This window comes from Vicugna pacos, chromosome 33 (genome assembly GCF_048564905.1).
Source record: "Vicugna pacos chromosome 33, VicPac4, whole genome shotgun sequence".
Lineage (NCBI taxonomy): Eukaryota > Metazoa > Chordata > Mammalia > Artiodactyla > Camelidae > Vicugna > Vicugna pacos.
In genome coordinates this window covers 9,558,293-9,579,137 of record NC_133019.1, presented here as the reverse complement: position 1 = coordinate 9,579,137, position 20,845 = coordinate 9,558,293, and the positions used below count along the sequence as shown (strand labels likewise).

The following is a 20,845-nucleotide window of genomic DNA, read 5'->3' as shown; positions in this document are numbered from 1 at the left end:
GGCTAATCAAAATTTAAGTCAGTAAAGCACTTAGTGGCAAAATCTAACTTCCTGCACGCAGATGATAACCAGCCAGTATATTTTATTAATATGAATTTTCTGGTTCCAATTTCTGGTTTCACATTATTGATCAGCAGAGAGCTGATGAGATAGACTCTCCTGGGTCCCTGAAGAATCATTCTTAAAGAACTACCCGTCAGTGAGACGCTATTAGCTGAGATAGAAGGTCTGTATGAGAAACAGCCCAATGAACCTCACTAACTCTGTTGTAAAGAACTTCGTAGAGGCTGATGTTCACTGCATTGAACAGCGTCCATTAAACTCGGCCTCTAGGGAAGGAGCCCTATCTGATCTTGGTGCCAAAAACAGTTTAAAAAAAAAATCTCTTGGGTATTTGATTTTAGCCTTTAGAGGCTGTGAACTGACAAGGTTCCTTTCCTTTTTGGAATGAATATCTGGAAAGCTCAATTAGAGGCCCAACTGTAAGCTGCACATCATCACTGTGTGCATTTTTTAAGCCTCACGTTGGAGTCATCTTACTTCCTGCCCCTGCATTTAGCTGGAAGAACATTCATAGCTATACACTTACCTCTGTGCGACACACTGCTCCATGCTGAGCTATAAAAGAAATTACACCAAGTATTGTCACTCCGGGCGGCCTAAAGATTGGTGTAAAGTAGATTAGCCTGAAGTTTGGTTTTCTCCCATGGAAACTTCATGCACGCATGTCGAAATGCTGCTCTGATAAAGGCAGTTAAATTATTAACTCCCACCTAGAGCCTAAATAAGTGTTTTCCCCAATACATCATTCATAATATACCGTTGCACCTCGGGAGCTGAAGTATTAAAGTGCTGCTTGAGACATGCTGGGAAAACTCTGGAAAATAACTTGCTAAGAGAAAAACAGTTCAGGAAAGCAATTTGAGTTTCCATTTTCCTGGTGGGACGCTATGTGAGATGGGTGGTACTGCTTATGTGTAAGCAAAAATCTGTTCTGTATGCCGAAAGAAAGACAAAAGCAGGGCCAACCTGAGACACTCAGCAGGGAATTGATGGGGCAGAGAGTCCAGGACTCACACTTCTGCCATCACTGTCATCTTTAAGCACGAAGGGCCACCATTACACTTTTTTTTTTTTTGCCTTCCTTTTGCTCTCTGATGTGTTGGCTTTTAAAAAAGTATATATATTAAGCCTTGCCAGAGGTTCAAAGGTACAGCTTAACTCACTCAAATCACATGCCTTGTCTCTGCCTGAGAAGAGTGTGCGCAAGTCAGCACTTTATCAAAAGCGAGATGACAGGCCTCAGTTCTGAACCACGCAGAGTTCCCTCTTTTAGGAAAAGTACCTGGAGGCTGCCCTCCCTGTCCCAGGGCTGTTTGCATCATAGCTCTCTTGATAATTCTGTCAAAATTTGCTTTTTTCATTTCTTTCTGGGCCAAATCCTGGTGAGATGCTGGGGAGATGGGTGTAATTTCATGAGGGAAAAGTGTTAATTTTTCAGTCGAAAAGAGAGGTGAGGAAAAGTCCCTTCTTTCCTGCCTTCGTGTCCCACAAAAATGCTGAATTTCATCCCTTCATTTTAAATTGCAGAATTAATGAAGAGAAGGGGAAAGTGTGGTCTTGCACAAGACAGGTCTGTGGAGAAGTTTCTCAGGGACATACAGGAACAGAATTAGCAGCCATAAAACATAGAAATCTCCATTCTTCCCTGCAAAAGCTCAAAACACGTGGCTTGAGCCTTATTCGTTCCCTTCCGGACATGCTGTCCTGATGCGGGGTGACAGCCTGATGGTTAAGGTGTAAGCTCTGGAGTTGGGCTCCCGGGTTGAAATCCCAACCCTACTGCTTTCTATCGTGTGCCTCTCAGTGGATTCCTGCACTTTACTGCACGAAGCCTCATTTTTCTCAACTACACAATGAGAATGATAATAAGGCTACCTACCTCACAGGACTGCTGTAAGGATTCAGTGAGGCAATCTTTATGAAGCATTCAGTACAGTACACCTGAATATTAAGCACCAAAAGATATTAGCCATTATTATTTATAGGATCAAAATCATTTTAAGGATGGCTGATTCACAAAATTTTACTTTTAAAAATCCCTTTTTAATGAGAAAATATTCTTCATGCTCCTATACAACAGGGTCACAGTTATACAGTTAGTATTGAGCAATTGAGAATTAGTATTTTTTAAAGTTGCAGATATTGACACATTTTTTAAAAGCAGCATGTGTATTTGCGAACTGTGGTTTACTCAGGGTAGGATGCACATGGAGATTTTGCAGACCCCTTGTAAATATCTCTCCAGGACCCCCGGAATCTGAGTCCATGGCTAAGGAAACATTGTCTCCTTGTGACCCTCTGTTTTGTGAACAGTTGGGTTCAGTGACATGTTATAAAGTATTTCATGACAGAGGGCTCCGAGGCCAAACATGCTTGGAGCATGCTGCATGAAGTTAAATTATTTTCTCTGCTGCAAATTTATTGGAGCATTTATAATGCAAATAATTACAGTGACTTCCCAAGAGGGTAGTATAGGATGTGGCTCTTTGCAGACATTTTTGACAAAAGCTGTGTGTGTGTGTGTGAATTTATGTGTGTTTAAAAACACCTGCTGCAACTTGGGTGCATGAGGACTTGCAACTCACCTTTACTAGACCTTCTTTCACTGGCAGGGTCCCAGCTCATGCTGCTCAGTGGCTTATAAAGTTTCCCTGCTGCTTTACTGCTGCCATTAACCTCCATGCTACGTACTTCAGAACTGCTTTCCTTCTTAAGATGCTACCGTTCTTTAAATAGCCTCCCCAAAGTGTTGCCTCACTCTCTGAGTTCACTAATTCTTCTGTGAAGAAAGTTGAGGAAAGTTCCGAATGTATAACCTAGAGGGGTTTGATACCTACCCCATGTAAGCATCTCTTCCCACAACAGCACGATGTAGTAGTGACTCAAGATGATCTAGGCACCTTGAATCTTCTTTACCTCCAGGCAAGTTTCCCTCCTTTCCTGGAAACTGGGGAAATCTTTCCCTCACTTTATTTTTTTTTTTAGTATACTTTAATTCCAGTGTCTTCTTAACCTATTAGCAACAAGAACATCAACGTTTCATACCATAAGACTCCCTGCAACCTGTTCCAGAGTTTATCAAGTGGGTGAACACAAACCTCTCCCTTATTGGTTGGTTTGTTAAACAAATATTTATAGATTGTCTGTCTGAGCTGGGTATCTGTGGAGGCAGAGATAAGTATATTTTGGAGGTGGATAGTATTTGGTAGAGTCAAGAATGAATCCCATGTTACTGGCTTTAGCAATTGGTATAGAAGGTGGTGCTAAGATGGGGAAGACCAATTGGGAGGGATGCAGGAAGGAGACTGCATTTCCTCTGGTCATGTTAAAGTTGAGGCATCTAAGGATGGCCTACACGGAAATATCAAAAAGGCAGCTGGGTATGCAGGTCTAGGGGCTCAGAGACGTCTGGCCTGGTGATTTAGAGTTTATCAGCATGGAGATGTTATTTAGATGACTTGACCTAGGGAGAGACTAGATAGGGAGAGGAAGGAACAGGCCTTGGAAATAAACCCTAGGAGACTCTAACATTGGGAGGTAGGGGAGAGGAGGATAAACTAGTCAAGGAGACTAAGACGGAGCAGTCAGTGTGAAGGAGGAAAACCAAATGATGATCCAGAGGCCAAAAAGAAAGGGGAGGTTAAGTGAACCAAATGCTACTGTGAATTTAAAATGAAAAGAGAACTATCCATTGGTGATCCTCACAAGGATGGTGTCAGCAGAGAGCGGTGGAAAAAGAATCCAGGTTGCAGTAAACCGAAGAGTGACTGGTTAGAGAAGCAGAGACAGCACGTGTAGCAACTATTTTAAAGACATTTTGCTGAGAAGAGGGGCAGAGAAATAGAGCAGAAGGGGGAAGGGTACAGAATGTGAAGTCAAGAAGATGGGAAATGCCGGAGCATGTCTTTGTTCTGATGCAAATGATCCAGTAGAGAAGAGACCCATGAAGCAGGGCAAGAAGAGGAAAACCAAAGGGTGGAGGACCTTGAGTGGGTGAGAGCAGAAGAAATCCAGAACACAAAGAGAGGACCCGGTCTTTGGCAGGTGGAAGGATGCGGTCTCCATCAGCAGCAGAAGAAATGGGGGCAGGTGCAGGCTGACTTTTAGGGAAGATGTAGGAAGATAAGTGAGTTCACTCTGATGGTGTTTGTTTTTTTTAATGAAGTCCAAAGTGAGGTCATCTGCTCGGCAGGAAGGGAGATGGGGATACAGGCAGTTTAAAGAGAGAGAAAGGAATCTTAAGGAGTGGGAAATTAGAAAAACTCAGCAAGATGGGAGGGCAGTACTGAGTGCTTGTTAGTTGTTAGAAATAAAGTACATCGGTCAGCTCCGTTTCGTGATCTTCTCGAGCGGTACTCACCTTCTCCAGAACTGGCACTGTCAGGTCCATCCTCGGGTTTGCCAGGCAAGAAGGACAGAGGGAAAATGGGCACTGTAGTTGGGGATATTTGCAAGGGGGTGAGTAAACGGACAGACCACGGAGTCTAACCTGTATAGCACCCACTACAATGGCTGGTGCACAGTGGACAATAATGAGCAGATGGAAAATATACATCACCCCTCACACGACTTCAACGATCCATTTATGTATCCTCGGCAAAGTTGAAAGGTTTAAGTCTGTGAGTGGAGAGAGTGTTGGGCCAGGGACTGGGATTCTGTAAATTCTTGAGGCTTGTCCTGCCACAGCCATCTCACCAACTGTTCACTTCCCTTTTCCCCATTGTGTATTTGATGTACTTAAATACCAAATATATACACATACATACATATGCTGAACATATATATATATGTTTTTATATATGAGTGTATGTGTGTATATATAACCACATGTAACTCAAGAGAACAAGAGAGCAGTACATGGCATTTCACTCCACTGATGGAGGCAGTCACAAAGCCCATCCTGGTCCAAGGAGAGAGGACACAGGACCCCACCACTCAGTGGAAGGAGGGCCAAAGAACTTGTGGCACATTTTAAAACTACCACAGAATCAGTGAATCCGGTCATTAAATAAGGAGAGATCTTTAGTTTTGTGGAAAGCCAGTCTACTTGCACTGAGGTGATGTGTATTGCTGTGCAACCAATTCACGTAAAATGTATGGAATAATGTGACCTGCTCTTGCAAAGTCCCTCCTGAACCTTTCTTTTTCTCATTTACTTTTCCCTTTCTGTTGTCTACCTTACTTCCCTCATTTACAATTTTACGTGAGAAGAGGCAGGTTTAAATAAGTCATATGGGAGTAGCTTGAAGAGTTTTAGATAAAAATGGCTCTAAAATTCTAACAAATAAATCAGGAAATAACATAACAGGAAAATTTTTTGTTGGAGAGGATTATCTCCCCAGTGCCTCAATAGTTGGCTGAATCTTTTGGATTAACATTATGTACAATATATTGATTTGTACTCAGTGTTATTTCAAAACTGGTACAATTTTTTTAAATGACATATTCACAGAGTTCAATGGAGTCTCCAGAGGCAGGTGAGCAACTAAACCTTCCAAAACAGATGGATATCTGTGAGCAATATTTAATCTTAATGGAAAGCCAAGTTTACCTATGACAAGTTTCTGGCTTGGGAGCAATGCTCACTGGGATACAACTTTGCTGAGTTAAATGTTTACAGAGAATAGAGAACAGGGTAGCCAACCAGCTGCTTTCTGTCAAGCCTGCATTTAAAACATGTCTCAGAACCGCTGATTAAATGTTCTTATGCATCCTCAATTGAGTCTGCAAGTGGTTTTCTAAAGCATAATTCAATAATACAATTAGTAGTTGAACTAGGTTCCAATATTACTCATTAATTCACTTATTCCACACATTTTGTTGAGTAAGTACCATGGCCAACTCTTGAGCTAGTTACTGAATGCTATACTGTGATGTATGTCAGTTTTAGAGATTCCTCTTTTAAATGATTAACCCTTACTGGAGAAAAATGACTTGAATTTGCATACAATTTTCCCTTAGAAACTAAACGAGTAAGTGCATGAAAAGCTAAGAAGAATATCTGGTTCTAGCAAGAGGACATTGCATGTTTAGCTACTATTATTAAGCATAAGATGATCTAAAATTCTCTCAAGTTCCTGTATCTATTCACACTATTTCTTGACTAGGTCAGAGATTAGTAAAAATACCAATATCTCTCATGAACATGGATGCAAAAACCCTCAACAAAATGTTAGGAAATCAAACCCAACAATGTACAAAAAGAATTACACACTACAATGAAGTGGGGTTTATTCCAGATATGCAAGGCTGGTTTAACATTTAAAAGATCAATTAATGTAGTTTCCATTGTACGGATCTTTCACTTCCTTGGTTGAATTTGTTTCTAAACATTATATTCTTTTTGGTGCTATTGTGAATGGGATAGTTTTCTTCACTTCTTTTCAGGTATTTCATTGTTAACATATAGAAATGCAGCTGGTTTTGGTATGATTTTATATCCTGCAATGTTCCTGAATTCGTTAATTAGTTCCAACAGCCTTTTGTCTGAGTCTTAGAATTTTCTATGTACAAGATCACATCATCGACATTAATGACAATTCTACTTCTTCCTTTCCAATTTTGTTGCCTTTCTTTATTTTGAGTGATTTTTCTGGCTAGGACTTCCAGTACTATGTTGAATAAGAGAATGGGCACTCTTGTCTCTTCCTTGATCTTAGAGGAAAAGCTTTCAACCATTCACTGTTGAGTATGATGTTAGCTGTGGGTATGTCATATTATTTATTTACTTTATTATATTTACTTATTACATTGAGGTATGTTCCTTCTATACCCCATTTGTTGAGGACTTTCACAATGAAGGATGTCGTATTTTGTCAAATGGTTTTTTTTTGCATTTATTGAGATGATCATATTATTTTTATCTTTTATTCTATTAATCTATTAATCACATTTATTGATTTGCATATGTTGAACCATCCTTGTATCCCAGGGATAAATCTCACTTGAGCATGGTGTGTGATCCTTTTAATGTGTTGCTGAATCCAGTTTGCTAATATTTTGTTGAGAGTTTTTGCATCTATAACCAGCATGGATATTGACCTATAGTTTTCTTTTCTTGTAGTATCCTTAACTGGCTTTCGTACTGGGATAGTCCTGGCCCCATAAAATAAGTTTGGGGGTTCTCTCTCCTCTTCAATTTTTGGGAAGCATTTTGAGAAGGATTGGTATTCATTCTTCTTTAAGTGGTAGAATTCAACAATGAAACAATGTAGTCCTGGGCTTTTTGTGTTGGGAAGTTTTTGATTAGTGATTCAATTTCCTTATTGGTCTGTTCAGATTTTCTATTTATTCATGAACCCTTGGTAGGTTGTATATTTCTAGGAATTTATTCACTTTTTGGATAAATTCATTCCATTTGTTGGCACATAATTGCTCACAGTACTCTTTTATGGTCCTAGGTATTTCTCTAGTATCAGTTGTAATAACTCCTCTTTCATTTCTGATTTTAGTTATTTGTGTCTTCACTCTTTTTACTTAGTCAAACCAGCTAAAGGTTTATCAATTTCATTTCTTGAATAAAAATGAAATATCACTGCAGATCCTGTAGCTCTGACAAAGATAATGGGATATTATGAACAACTTTATGCTATAATACATTTGAAAACTTAGATGGAGTGATCAAATTCCTGAAAAAATACAACTTACTACAACTAATGCAGGAAGAGTAGGAAATTTTGAATTATGCTTAATTATGAAATAAATTGAATCTGTAATTTAAAACTTTTCATATAAAACACTCTAGGTCAAAATGGCTTCAACAGATAAGTCAAACATCCTTCATAAAAATTGTTGTGAGAATTAAAGGAAATAGTTTATGTGAAATATCTCAAGAAGTGTTTGGCACAAAATAAAAACTCAGAAAGTAGCTATGATTATTGTTATAGCATATTCAACCCTGAATTAAAGACTTGGCTGGAGGACCGCAGACTTGGAATCTTAGAATTGGACTGAATTAGACCAGTCCAACTGATCCAGGAATTATTCAAACGTAGTGCTAATCAATTCCTCCTTTGCCTAACTTATCCCAATGACAGGGAACTTTTTTTTTTTCCACAGGGAACTTATTAGAACTGTCTGAAGTAGCTCCAATTCTTCGAAAGTTCTTCCTCATTAGCTTGAACCATATGAAATTGCTGTTTGTACGCCAAAACAATCAAATTACCAACAATTTCTAATAAAATGACCAGAAATTTGCCTTTCTGTTACTTCCTCTCATTTTACTTCCCTGTCCACTCTCTCCTTTAGAGAGAATGTGAAATCAATGGTGAACAAGATAGGCTAGCTCCTGTCTTCGCTGAGGCTTACATGCTTGACAAGCAGACAACAAGAAAATAAGCAATTACATATAATTTTCAGTCTCAAGGAGGTGGAAGAAGAATATCTCAAGGGAAGGGCTTCACAGAGCAAATTCCTCTAGAACAGGTACATGCGGGGTTGAAGGTGTACAGCAGCACTGCCCAGTGGAATTTTCTGTAATGATGAAAATAGCCTATTCTGGCACTGTGCAATATGATAGCACTGGCCACATATGGCTACTGAACACTTGAAATGTGGCTAGTGTCATGTGACTCAGGAAATGCAGTTTTAATTAATTTAAATTTAAATAACCACATGTGGCTACTGCCTACCAGATTGAACAAGGCAGGAATAGAATAAGAACAGACAGAGAATAACAGGATCACACATGAGTTTTAGAAAGATAAGTCTGATTGTCTTTTGTAAATAGACCAGACAGTGATCGTGTCTTTAGAAGTTTTCTCTATAAGGGGAAAGAAAGGAACAAAACAGCCAGCTTTGGGAACTCCCTGAAAAGAGGAGGGCACTAACTTAGTAGCGGATGGAGTGAGGAGAATTTAGGATACCCTGTTTCCAAACCCAGACAGAACAGAAATGAAGTTTATCCCCCAAATCTGCTGTTCCTGGAAAATCTGTAAAGAGGAAATAGCCCTTCTCAGGTCATTGAAATGAACCAAGAAATAAAATGAAAAAAATCTAACCACAGAGGAAAAAAAAAAAAAAGGAACAAAAGAAAAATGACTGAAGGCTATTTCCAAGAAATAAGAAGTGTATATAGTCATCCCTTAGTATCCTCAGGGGATTGTTCCAGGACTCTCGCGGATACCAAAATTCACAGATGCTCAAGTCCCTTGTATAAAATGGTGTAGTATTTGCATATAACTTACACACATCCTCCCACATAAATCATCTCTAGATTACTTATAATATCTAATACAATGTTAAGTGCTATGTGAATAGTTGTAAATACAAGGTGAATGTAAATGCCATACAAATAGTTGCTGCACACAGCAAATTCAAGTTTTGCTTTTTGGAACTTTCTGGAGTTTTCTTTTTTTCCCAAATATTTTCTATCTGCAATTGGTTGAATTCTCCAATATGGAACCTCAGGGTATGGAGGACCGACTGTAACTGTAACACCCAGTCACACACAGTACTCACATATGTGTTTATGTATCTTGTATACAGTATTTATTAACAGGGATAACCCACATTTGTTGCCTTTTTTCCTACTTGCTCACAGGACATCTAACTTCCTAAGTACTTCTGGGTGTCCCCAAGGGTGCCTGAGCTCACAAGTCAGCCTATCAGTTAAGTTATCCATGCAGCATCCACCTTGTTCTTCGTCCTCTGTGCATATTTCACTCAGCTCTTCTCATGGTACTTGTCACTGAGGCTACTTTAGATACCAGTCATGCTAATAATCTTAATGCCTCCAAAGCCATTCATCCAAAGGTGGCAGAAAGATGCTCTGTTCTCTGTAGGAGGAGGAGGAAGGCCTCCATCTCAGCAACTGAAGCCACACTGCTTGGGTCACCCTCCCCTTGATCCTCAGAACATTTTCTTTCTTTAAAAAATTTTTTGATGGGGGAAGGTAATTAGGTTTGTTTGTTTATTTTAATGGAGGTACTGATGATTGAACCCAGCATGCTAAGCACACACTCTACCACAGAGCTATATGTTCTCCCCATCAGAGCATTTTCTTTAGCTAGCTTTTTCAGGCTTTTTTTTTACCCCTCTGGAACTCCCCTGAGCCCTATCTATGGGATAAGTCAAAACAAAATAAAATAAAAGAAGTCCCTAAGAACTGCCACTAAGTTACCCCTAAAGAAGTTTATTTCCCCGCCTCTAGGAACTAATTAATACATGTGTGTGTGCATCACAACCCCTCACCTGCTCCCTGAGACACACTGCACAAAAGCACACACACCTTATGCACGTGGACCTTGTCAGCTCCCAGCTCTTCAGCGAGCATAACCATACAAGGCTGAATTCTCTTCCGGATCAGCCAGCACCATCCTTCTTCCATGCCTGTTCCTGCAAAAGAAATAGTTGAAAAAGTACATAAGCAATCACAGCCCAACAGTCAGGTGTAATGTGTATGGAGCTGGAGCAATAGCAAAACATAATGTGAAGACTTGACTTTGGTGCCAGACTGACCTGGATTCAAATCTCAGCCTGGTCACTTTTACTAACTGGATGGTCTTGGGCAGATCACTCAACCTCTATGAACTTCAGTTTTCAATTCCATAAAATATCTACTTTGGGAAGGTTGTAAAAATTAGAATACGGACAGGGCCTGGTGCCTACAAGGGGCTCAATAAATGGAAGATGCTGTTACTACATTGGTGTCGGAGCATTGAAAGCTTAGGATGCCCCAGGCCTTGCGCAGGAGACACAGAATAAAGGCCAGAATGCTACCAAATGCAAAATCATCTTGGCATCATATTAGATTACAGCCTAGGGTTCGCCAATGAGGACACTCAAGCCAGAGATAGGAAGTAAATTGATCAGGGTCACACTGCAAATTAGTGACAGAATTGGGACAAAATTCTAGGTAAGTCAGGAAAGGTTCCGCTAATGCTCCTTTCTGTAAAGCAGCAGCCTCTCGGAGGCCCAGGCTCTGCTGTGACCTGCCCCTATTCCACTCAGATGTGACAACACGTACTCCTCCTTTGCACCCAGCTTGTCCCCTCATGACGGGCAAGAAAGAGAGCAGATGAGGTGCTTCTAGCGATGACTAGGCCGGCAAAGACATCCCCGTCGCCATGGCAACCCCAGCCTGGTCCTGGAGGACCCGCTCCTCCTGGCGCCCCCTCCCATTCACGCAGCGGACGTGACACGTGCGGCGGGGTCACGTGTTGTTGTTGGGCCGGGAAAGCTGCTTCCGGGTCAATGCAGGACACTGGGCTCCGGCGGCCGGAGTTGGGGACGAGGTGAAGCGGAGCCGGTCCGGGGCCGGCCGGGAGCAGGCCGGAGGCTGAGCGGCGGCCACGGCGGCGGCGGCCGGGAGGGGGGAGGAGAGGCGCAGCCCGAGGAGCCGCCGCAGCAGCTCCGCCGCCTCCCGGGCTGAGGGGTGAGTGGAGCCCGGGCCTGCCGGCTCCGCCGGCTTCTCGAGGCCCGAGGGGCTCCCCTCCGGAGCCGGGGCGCCGTGCGAGGACGCAGCGGGAAGAACTCGGAGCGGGACGAGGCCTGCTTGGGCGAAGGGGAGGATGGGGCCGGGCCTGGGCCGGGGCAGAGCCGGGAGGGCCTGGGCTGGGAGAGGGAGTGAGTCCCGGGCTGGAGGAGGGCGTCTGGGGGAGCCTGAGTTCCTGGGAGAATCCGGGCTTCTCACTGCGCCCCCGGGGGCGTGGGGGATGGGGAGACGCCCCCTGGCTGGTAGGAGATGGAGATGAGCTGGGGCTTCTGGGGAGATAGGAAACTTGGCTCTGAACCACTGAATTAAAAAGAAAAAAAAAAAAAAATAGAGGACATGTCCCCAGGGAGGTTTGGTGGGCCAGGGAGCGGGAGGGCATTCCCAGGCTCTTGGGATACTAGGCCTGCACCTTCCAATGGGCTGGTAAAAGGACGCGGTAGTTTTATAAGGGCTTTGGGGAGAATCGTTTCGCCCCCAAGATACCTGGCTGACAATGAGGCGATTGGAGTAAGATGGGGGCTGGGAGGAGGGTACCCCATCCTGGGATCTGAGAGAGGAGGAAGGTAAGGATCTGTGGGAGCTGCATTCTCAACAGAGTTCGGGTCCTCTTCTAGGAAACATGCTGGGAATTGGTGAAGCGAGAAAGAAATTTAACACCGTCTTCTCTTGGGACAGTGCTCCTGGAAGTTGTAGTTGAGGAAAGTTGGTTGGAAGAGAAGTGTTTATAGTCAGTGGAGGAAGGAGGAGCTCTACTCTGAAGGTTGCTAAGCTACGAGAAGCTTGTAGGCACCGCCTAGGGCTGTTGTTTGGGGAAGTTAGCAATTTTTTCAGGACCAAATACAGGCTTGGCCGAGGCTTGTCCCCATTCTTTGCATGCTGCCCCGGAGCCCTTCAGTTGGTTTCCAAGAATCCATCTTGAGCAAAGAGATGATGTGTAGATGCTGAGAACTAATGAAAACATTCAGCCTTTGGGTCCCGAGACATTGGACCTAGATTTCTATAAGCTTTCAAACTTTTTTTGAGTCATACTCCGTAATAGGTACATTTTACATCATGATCTAATACATACCCGCATAGGAATGAAAAGTTTTACAAGGTATTATTTACCCTTTTTACATACGATGCATACTAATCATTCTTACTATGTTCTATTCTCTGTCATTAAAAAAATGCTGACTGATACCTACTAAATTGGCTTGTAGGTCACACGTTGCAGTTTGAAAAACACTCCTTCCAAGGCACATTGCTTTGGCATCCATTAGTGTCCTCATGTTGTATGTTTCTAGAGCGCAAGGATGATTTTATATAAGAAGATGGATGGTGGTGCTGAGGGGTGGCAGAACCAGCCAGGTGCAACTGACTGCTTCATTTGTCCACATACAACATAGCATATTTAACTCGTGTTTTATACCATAATCGTAATATTTGATACCTTAATGTCTGATCATTTGATGAAATTTTTGAAATAAGTGTGTGCTTTAATTTTCTCTATCCTTTGCTTGTGTCTGAGAAATATGAGAGGCCTAGTTCCATTCTAGTTGATTTATCCCTACATCTTTAACGTAATTTTACTTTAATGTTACAGTATTATAAATATACACTTATTTGCTTTTCTGGTATTTAAAAAAATCTCAAGCTGAAACCCGTATTTTTCTAATTTCAGTAATTAGTAAGTAGTATACTTTTTCTCCATGATTAAAGGTATAAGTTCATGGCTTTAGTAACTTAATCATAAACTTAAGTATAACTTTGAGTTAGTTGGCATCTTAATTCCTCCCATGAAAATGATGTTTTCATCTGTTTAGATGAATAGTATTGTAATAAATGTTAATAAGTATTAGTGAACAAAGTAAGAGGCCTTCATGTGCTGCCGTGTTTGAAGTCTTTTAAAAAGTTGTCACACAACCTGTTCTTACAGGGCGTTGAGTGTCCAATGATGTTGCCTAATTTCAGTAGGTAAATTTATACGGTATGTACTTAAGACCAGGTAATAGTGGTAACTTTTGCTGGTGACGCCTTCATATAGTTTGGAATGTGGAATTCAGAGGCCCATCAGGAAGACTTGCCCAAATTAAAGTTCACCAGTGGGGTCACATTCTTGCTTAGATGCCTTGTGAAAGCATTCTTCTTATCTTCAAGCTTTGTGCGTTATAAATCTTTCTTACCTTTAACTATTTATTGACTATATTGTGGTTACTGAGGAGAGTGGTATGCTGGCATGTATCAGCTGTCCTTTAAAAATTACCCTTTAATCAGGTAAATATTTGTTTGAAAATATTTAGCTTTAAAGAATGTTTAAAAGGTTTCTTTTTTGTGGTAGCTGTTTGGGACATTAAGGAAGATTCTCATTAATTTCATTTTTCTGGGAATCATGTGTACCTGTCAATAAACAGTTGTGGAGAATTTACCCTGAGTGATTGTGTGTGCTTTTTTATAGTTTTCATTTCTTCTCTTGAACCTCAGACTCTTAAGTGTTTCCACCTATAGCTGGCTCTTTTCTCATTCTAATTTTTGCTTCCAGACTGCTGTGGGTTTGGAAAGTAGATGCTTACCTTTGTTAGAACTTTGTGTAAAATTAGATTGTGTAGCTCTGAATGGTGTTCTTTCATTTATATATATAATATATATTAAATATTATATATATTATAAATACTTTTTTTAGTGTATGAACTATATGACATGTATTTTGGCTGCTCGGAGGCCTGTCTGCTGACCTCTTAGTCATGGGCTGTGTTTAAAATCAGTGAACTCTATTATATGTTTTGGGCCTCGTTAGCTGTATAAGAAAAAACATTGTAAAAAGTAGCACGAAACTGATAGTAATGGAGTTTGGACTTAAGGGGTGAAGAAATCACTTGGCTGCGATTGTTGCCTTTGCCCTACGTGCGGTAAACGGTTATGAGGTACTGTTCTTCCCTTTTTCACCTTCTCTACTACAATGTCCTAGCTTTTATTTCTTAGAGATTAGAATGCTAACAGCCTAGCTATGCCCATTGTGACTCTCCATACACTCGATCTTGCATAGCTTCATCAGAGTCCTCTTCCAAAGGATATTGCTGTAATTTATCATTTCCCTCCTCAGAAGCCAGGAGCAGTTTCCCAGTGCCAGCAGAGAATAAAGCCCGCAGTGTTCAGGTTGACATTGTGGACATTCTACAGCCCCTTTTTACTAACGTTATTGTTCCATTCCTAAAGGCAGATCCTCTGTTCCTGCCAAGCCGTCTACTCATTCCTTCCTTTGTATGTAACATTATTCCTGAAAGTCTGTGGGAAATGGGTTCCTTTCTTCATGAAATCCTACTCATCTTCATTTCATTTACAGATGACCCCTCTTCCTTGAAGTCTTTCTTGTCTGTGTTGTCTATACCGCTTTTCCTGTATGGCTTTGTATGTATTGTTTGTGTGTCTTGTTTTTTTTTTTTTTTTCTTTTTTACCCCTTTTAGGTTGTAAAGTCATGGAGACAGGAGGCTCAAATACCTTCACATCTCTAGGATACCTAGCGTAGGGTTCATCAGAGTATAGTTCAGGGACCAAGTGAGTCGGAAGTGATTGAACTTATGGTTAAAATTGCAGACCTCTTGAAATTCCACCCTAGGCTTACTGAATCAAGAGTCTTGGAATCTGCCTCAGTGATTCTTCTGATATACAGTAAAATTTGCGAATTGCTGACCTGCACGATGCTTTACAGTAGTGCACATAACAGTTTTTGAGCAAATGAACTGAACAGTATCAGCTCAGCAGATTGGTTTAATTTTAGGGCTTTGGAGTCCAACAGCCTAGATTTGAACCCTCTCACTCACTAGCAATCTGACTATATCCTCTCTTTGCTTTACTTTTCTAGTCTGTAAAATGGGGTTAACAGTAGTACCTCTTATAAAAGTGTTGTGAGAATTGAATGATAATATATGAAACAACAAGGCACATAGGGAACTCATGATGATCAGCATGACAAGGGTTATCGAAGTAATGAAACTTGAGAAGAGGTTCCATATCAGTCATTGTTAATAAGCAAATTGGTCATGTTAAGAATTCAGGCTTAAAATGTATTTTCCATTTTAGATGTAACAGATGGTGGGTCTATATGGTATTCAAAGTCATAAAGGTATTTTGTGTTCTTTAGAGGATTGGTATCAAATTAGCATGTTAGATTTTGTTACCCCTTCATCCTCCTGAAGAATAAAGTGCAAACTTTTAAACAGAGGACCTTAGCCCCTTACCTTCTGGCCCTGCCAGCTCATCCTCCTTCTCGCCCTCCCCCCTCACACTCCACACCAGCCGCTCTGCATTTCCCACTTTCATTTATTTGTGTCTTTCCCCCTAATTTTTCATCTAGGGGATTCCTTTGGCTCTCGTTTAAGACTCAGGTTTGTTTGTGGCTGACCCGGAGAAGTCACTCCCTGATGTTCTCAAAACGCTCTGTGCATGCTTAGGTGTTACCTTCGTGTACGTTGGTCTTCTTTTTGGAGGGAAAAGGAATTAATCCTGGCAGATGTTCCCAGTGCTTTGTATATAATTAGTCCACCTCTGCTAGAGGCAGAAGGTGCTTGGCAGTTAAATAATTTGACTCAAGCTCTCCCACTTGTCTGGACTTTCCTGCTCTCAGCTTTCATAATAATAACCATAATTTATTGACCACTTACTATAGGCCAGGCACAACTAGATGCTTTCAAAACTTTTTTTTTATTTTTTAAACTTCACAGTGACTGTGTGAAATAGCTATTAATTGTTTCATTTTCATTTCATGAGGAAGCAGGCATGGAGAGGTAAACACCTTGCTCAGATTTCAACACAGATTCATAATTAATATTATAATTCATAATTCATAACTCAGGTCAAACAGGAGATTGAAACAGATGACACACTTCCAAAACTCCGGACTATGTGGCTGTGTCACACAGTTATTAATATGTAATCAATGTAATAATTATTCATTAATGGTCCTTAGGAATGTGATAATTACTAGTACTTTTGAGAAAGGGATTAAACTAAAATTCTAGGTTAATGCTTTTCCAGTGATTTTCAGAATGTCTTTCCATCTGTCATACTTTTCACAGGTGTTCTTGATTTCCTTGCCAGAACATACTACTTCATGTTTATTCAAAGTAAAATTCACTTTTTTACTCATCCAACAAATATTTGTTGCCATGCACCAGACACCGCTCCGTGTAACACTGAGCGTGACTGACAGGTCCCTGCTTTTGTGGGACTTTGGTTCTGGTGGAATTTATCACTAAACTAACAGATGGTGATAAATGCTGTAAATAATGAACGAAGGCAAAGTGAGAAGTAATTGCTGGTAGCACTGGGGCCATTTTTAACGGGGTGGTCAGAGGCAGCTTCACTGAGAAGGTAACATTGGTGTTTAAATTTATTTGAGGCTTTAATGCTGAGATGAAGCCAGCTAAGCCAGGAGGCAGCAAAAGGGCATTCCTGTGAATGCCTTAAGAGGGGAAATCAGCTTGGAAGGTGTGAGAAGTAGAAAGCCATGCTAGCTGAAACCTAGTGGGTGAGGAAGAGGGTGGGAGGAGGTGAGGTTAGAGAGGTAAGCACAGAACAGATAAGATGAAGCCCTGAGGACATGACAAAGATTGGATTTGATTCTGAGTGTGAAGGGAAGCCTTTGGAGAGTTTAAAGGACATGACTTAAATTTTGAAAAAATCATTTGGAGAATGAATCCTATGGTCATGAGAGACCAGGGAGGAAGCTGTTGCCCCAGTCCTAGTAAGAGGTCAATGGAAACTTAAGCCAGAGTAAAGTAAAGGAGATGGAAAGAACTGGGCAGAATTGGGTGTTTTAGAGGTTGGTTACATACAGGGGGTCTGAGAGGAAGAGAGAAATTAAATAAAATTCTGGAGGTGGGGACTGGTGGAGGAGGAGCAGGCTTGAGGGAGTTGAGTTCTGTTTTTGCCTCCTGTGTTTCTCTGATTATATACCCTCCAAGGATACCACAATTCTGAATTTTGTGTTTATCATTTTCTAACTTTTCTTTACAGTTGTCACCTATGTATGTAACCCTAAACAATACGATGACTAATTTTCTATGTTTTTGAATTTTGTTTAAGTAGGATTGCACTGTGTGTATTCTTATAATTAGTTATTTTATCCATTTAACATTGCTTTTGAAAGTCGTTCATGTTGTCAGGAAGCAGTCATAGGGAACAATTGATGGTTAATTTCCATTGCTGTGTCAGCATCTCATTTTATGAATACAGTACCGTTTATCCAATTGCCTATTCTTGGATGTAAAGGCATTTTTTTCCACCAGGGTTTTTATAATTTCAGACAGTACTGTTGTTGTGGACGTTCTTGTACTTTTCTCCTGGTGTACATCCCAAGTGCCCGCAGAGTTCACCCTGAGAGGCAGAACTGCTGTGTCGCGGGGGATGTGTATCTTCAGCTTCACTAGACAGTGGTGAACTGTTTTCCGAGGTCTCACCAACAACACAGGAGTTCCTGTTCTTCCACATGTCCTCCATCACTTCGTATTGTCACAGTTTTTAAGTTTTGCTAATTTATATAAAATGGTAGTTTATTGAGAGTTTAATTTCTGTTTCTGAACATTATTGAACATCTTTTACATATGTTTATCAGTCATTCAGATTGTATCTTCTGTTAAATACCTGTTCGTGTCTTTTGTCCAATTTCCTGTTGGGTTGTTTGCCTTTTTCTGGCTGTTTTTAGTTCTCCATATTAGTTACATGTGTTGCAAGTATCCTTTTCCAATTTCTTACTTGTCTTTTTACATGCTTAATGCCTTTTGATGACCAAAAGGTTTTCATTTTACTTTTCCTTTATGGGTTCTTTTTGTGTTTTGCTTGTGAAATAGTTCCCCAAATCAAAATCTTAGAGCTCTTTTCCTATTAAAAAAAAAAAAACTATTTTCTTCTCATCGAGGTAAAGTTTGCTTTCCATGTTTTATTTGGAGCTGAGTTTTTCCATGTTGTGAGGTGAGGATTCCCTTTCATTTTCCCCAGATTTGTATTCACTTGTCCCGCGACCAGTTATTGCATAGTTTAAACTGCTGCTCTCTGTGCCACTCCCCACTGTGTTTACATGGCCCTGTTTTCTGGGCTCTCTTTTCAATTCCATCGATCTATTTTTTTCCTCCAGAGTTTTCGTTAACAAATTGCAGGCAATTCTTGTTATTCATGGTACTCAATGTAAAGTTGCCTTGAATAGTGAATAGGGAACCATTGCTCCCAGGGGAAATATAGGGTTAGGGTTTTGCTGGTCTCGGTTCACATTTTCATCAAGTGATCAATCAGTACATAACCTTGTTTTATAAGTGCTTCTGTTTAAGGACATCTTACTCAATATATGTTATTGCTTCATAGTGAAAAACACCAAAGTTCATGCCTAACTAAATCTTTTCTAACACTTGTTTTCTCTATAAGGCACATCACAACCTTCCTGTGCTAAGGGACACAGCATTACATTGGGGAGGGGAGCTTTTTCAATAGTGAAATCAATGAAAAAGCACAGAAATTTGGAAAACCTAGCACCAAACAGTTGGCGACAGGGACACTTTTTTACAGTATGAGAACTGAAACAAGGCAGAGGGACGCCTTGTTCTATCTCAGCTGTAAATGTGCATGTCTGTTGGGTAACTCACATTTTTTGTTGCTCTGTGAGTACCTGCAAATGATTGAAAATGCTGAAGTATTGATTTTGGGGTTACAAGTTAATTTGAGTGAGTAGGTGAATTTGCAAATAAGGAATTTGCTAATTAGGAGGCTTGACTGTATCATGAAGTCTGGGTAGACGGTTTTTCAGGAAACCATTAACTTTAGCACTTTCCCTTCCCTCTTACACTTACTTTATATTTATAACATTTTATTTTAAAAGAATGATTTGATGCAGTGCATCTCTCAAATACTAAGTGCTAATTGACAGTTGCCATTATTGCAATGAATTTTTGAGAATATTTTTTATTATATTTATAATCATGGTATTGTTATTTAGTTCATAGGCAAATGAGTTAAGAGTTTTAGGAAAGAATTGTGACTCTTAAAATGTTGGAAACAAGTCTAGATTATTAAACCCTTATTATTGTGACTTATATGAGGATCATGTTTTCTCACAGGTACTGTTAGTAACTTACAGCATATGCTTTATAAAGGCAAGTCCCTTTGGAGATTGTAATTTAAATGTTAACTCTATTAATCCCTCATCCATTAGTGACATTTTTTTCCCCAAGTGAACGTCAGTAAAGGAGTCCAAGAAAAAGACAAGATTGTATACATCATAAATCAGATCCCTCACAAAATGCATTTACTGAGACTTGGCTGATTTATCCCTTTCACTATTTAAGATCCTTAAGTGAATTGTTGGCATTAATTTGACAAGTGTGCTGAGAGAGTAAGAACCAATTTGGACTTGACCTATATTCATCTTTTTTTTCCCAACATAACATATGTTTTATTTATTCTCTAATTTTTGAAGTAGTTTTTATTGTGGTAAGATATATATAACATAAAAGGTACCATTCTAACCGTTTTGAAGTATACAGATCAGTGACATTAAGTACATTCACATTGTACACCGATCACCACCATCCATCTCCAGAACGTTCTGCTGTTCCCAAACTGAAACTCTGTACCCGTTAATCAGTAACTCCTCATTCCCCATTTTCCCAGATCCTGACAACCATCATTCTGCTTTCTGTCTCTGTGAATGTGACTACTCTAGATACCTCACATGAGTGGAATCATAGTATTTGTCCTTTTGTGTTTGGTTTATTTCACTTAGCATTGTATCTTCAAGGTTCATCCATTTTGTAGCATGTGTCAAAATTGCCTTCCTTTTCAAAGCTGAATAATATTCCATTGTGTGTATGTACTACATTTTGCTTATCCATTCATCCACCCATAGATGTTTGGACCGTTTCCACCCTTTGGTTACTATTTGGTGAATAATGCTGCTATAAATATTGGTGTACAAATATCTATTCAAGTCCCTTCTTTCAGTTCTTTTGGCATATACCCAGAAGTAGGGTTGCTGGATCATATGGTAATTTTACGTTTAAGTTTGTGAGGAACTGTCATACTGTTTTCTACAGCAGCTACAACATTTTACATTCTTACCCACAATGCACACATATTCATCTTTAGTTGCTAAACTGTGCCAATTGTGCTGAAGCATGGAATAAATTATTAACTCTTATATATGAAATACATAGTGTGGTATGAATACCCAAATTGTGTATTCAGTATTAAATCTACTGTGGCTGCAGTTTTTCCAGAAGAACTTAGCTTGTGCTAGGGAGCAAGTATTTCTCACTTTGCTACTGATGCATTGCTCTATCATGTGATCTCTTATTTTTGGAATCCCTGTGGGGAGGTAGACA

The 20,845-nt window shown here is 40.2% G+C and overlaps 1 protein-coding gene across 1 annotated transcript in view; it reads left to right on the top strand.

The window, feature by feature from the left end:
* Positions 1-11,230: 11,230 nt before the first annotated feature.
* The window catches only part of TBCEL (tubulin folding cofactor E like), a 56,905-nt gene continuing 47,290 nt past the window's right edge, over positions 11,231-20,845 (top strand). The window contains exon 1 of the mRNA XM_031670400.2: positions 11,231-11,437. The gene's annotated coding sequence lies outside the window, so the exon portion shown is untranslated. The remainder of the gene's footprint in view (positions 11,438-20,845) is intronic.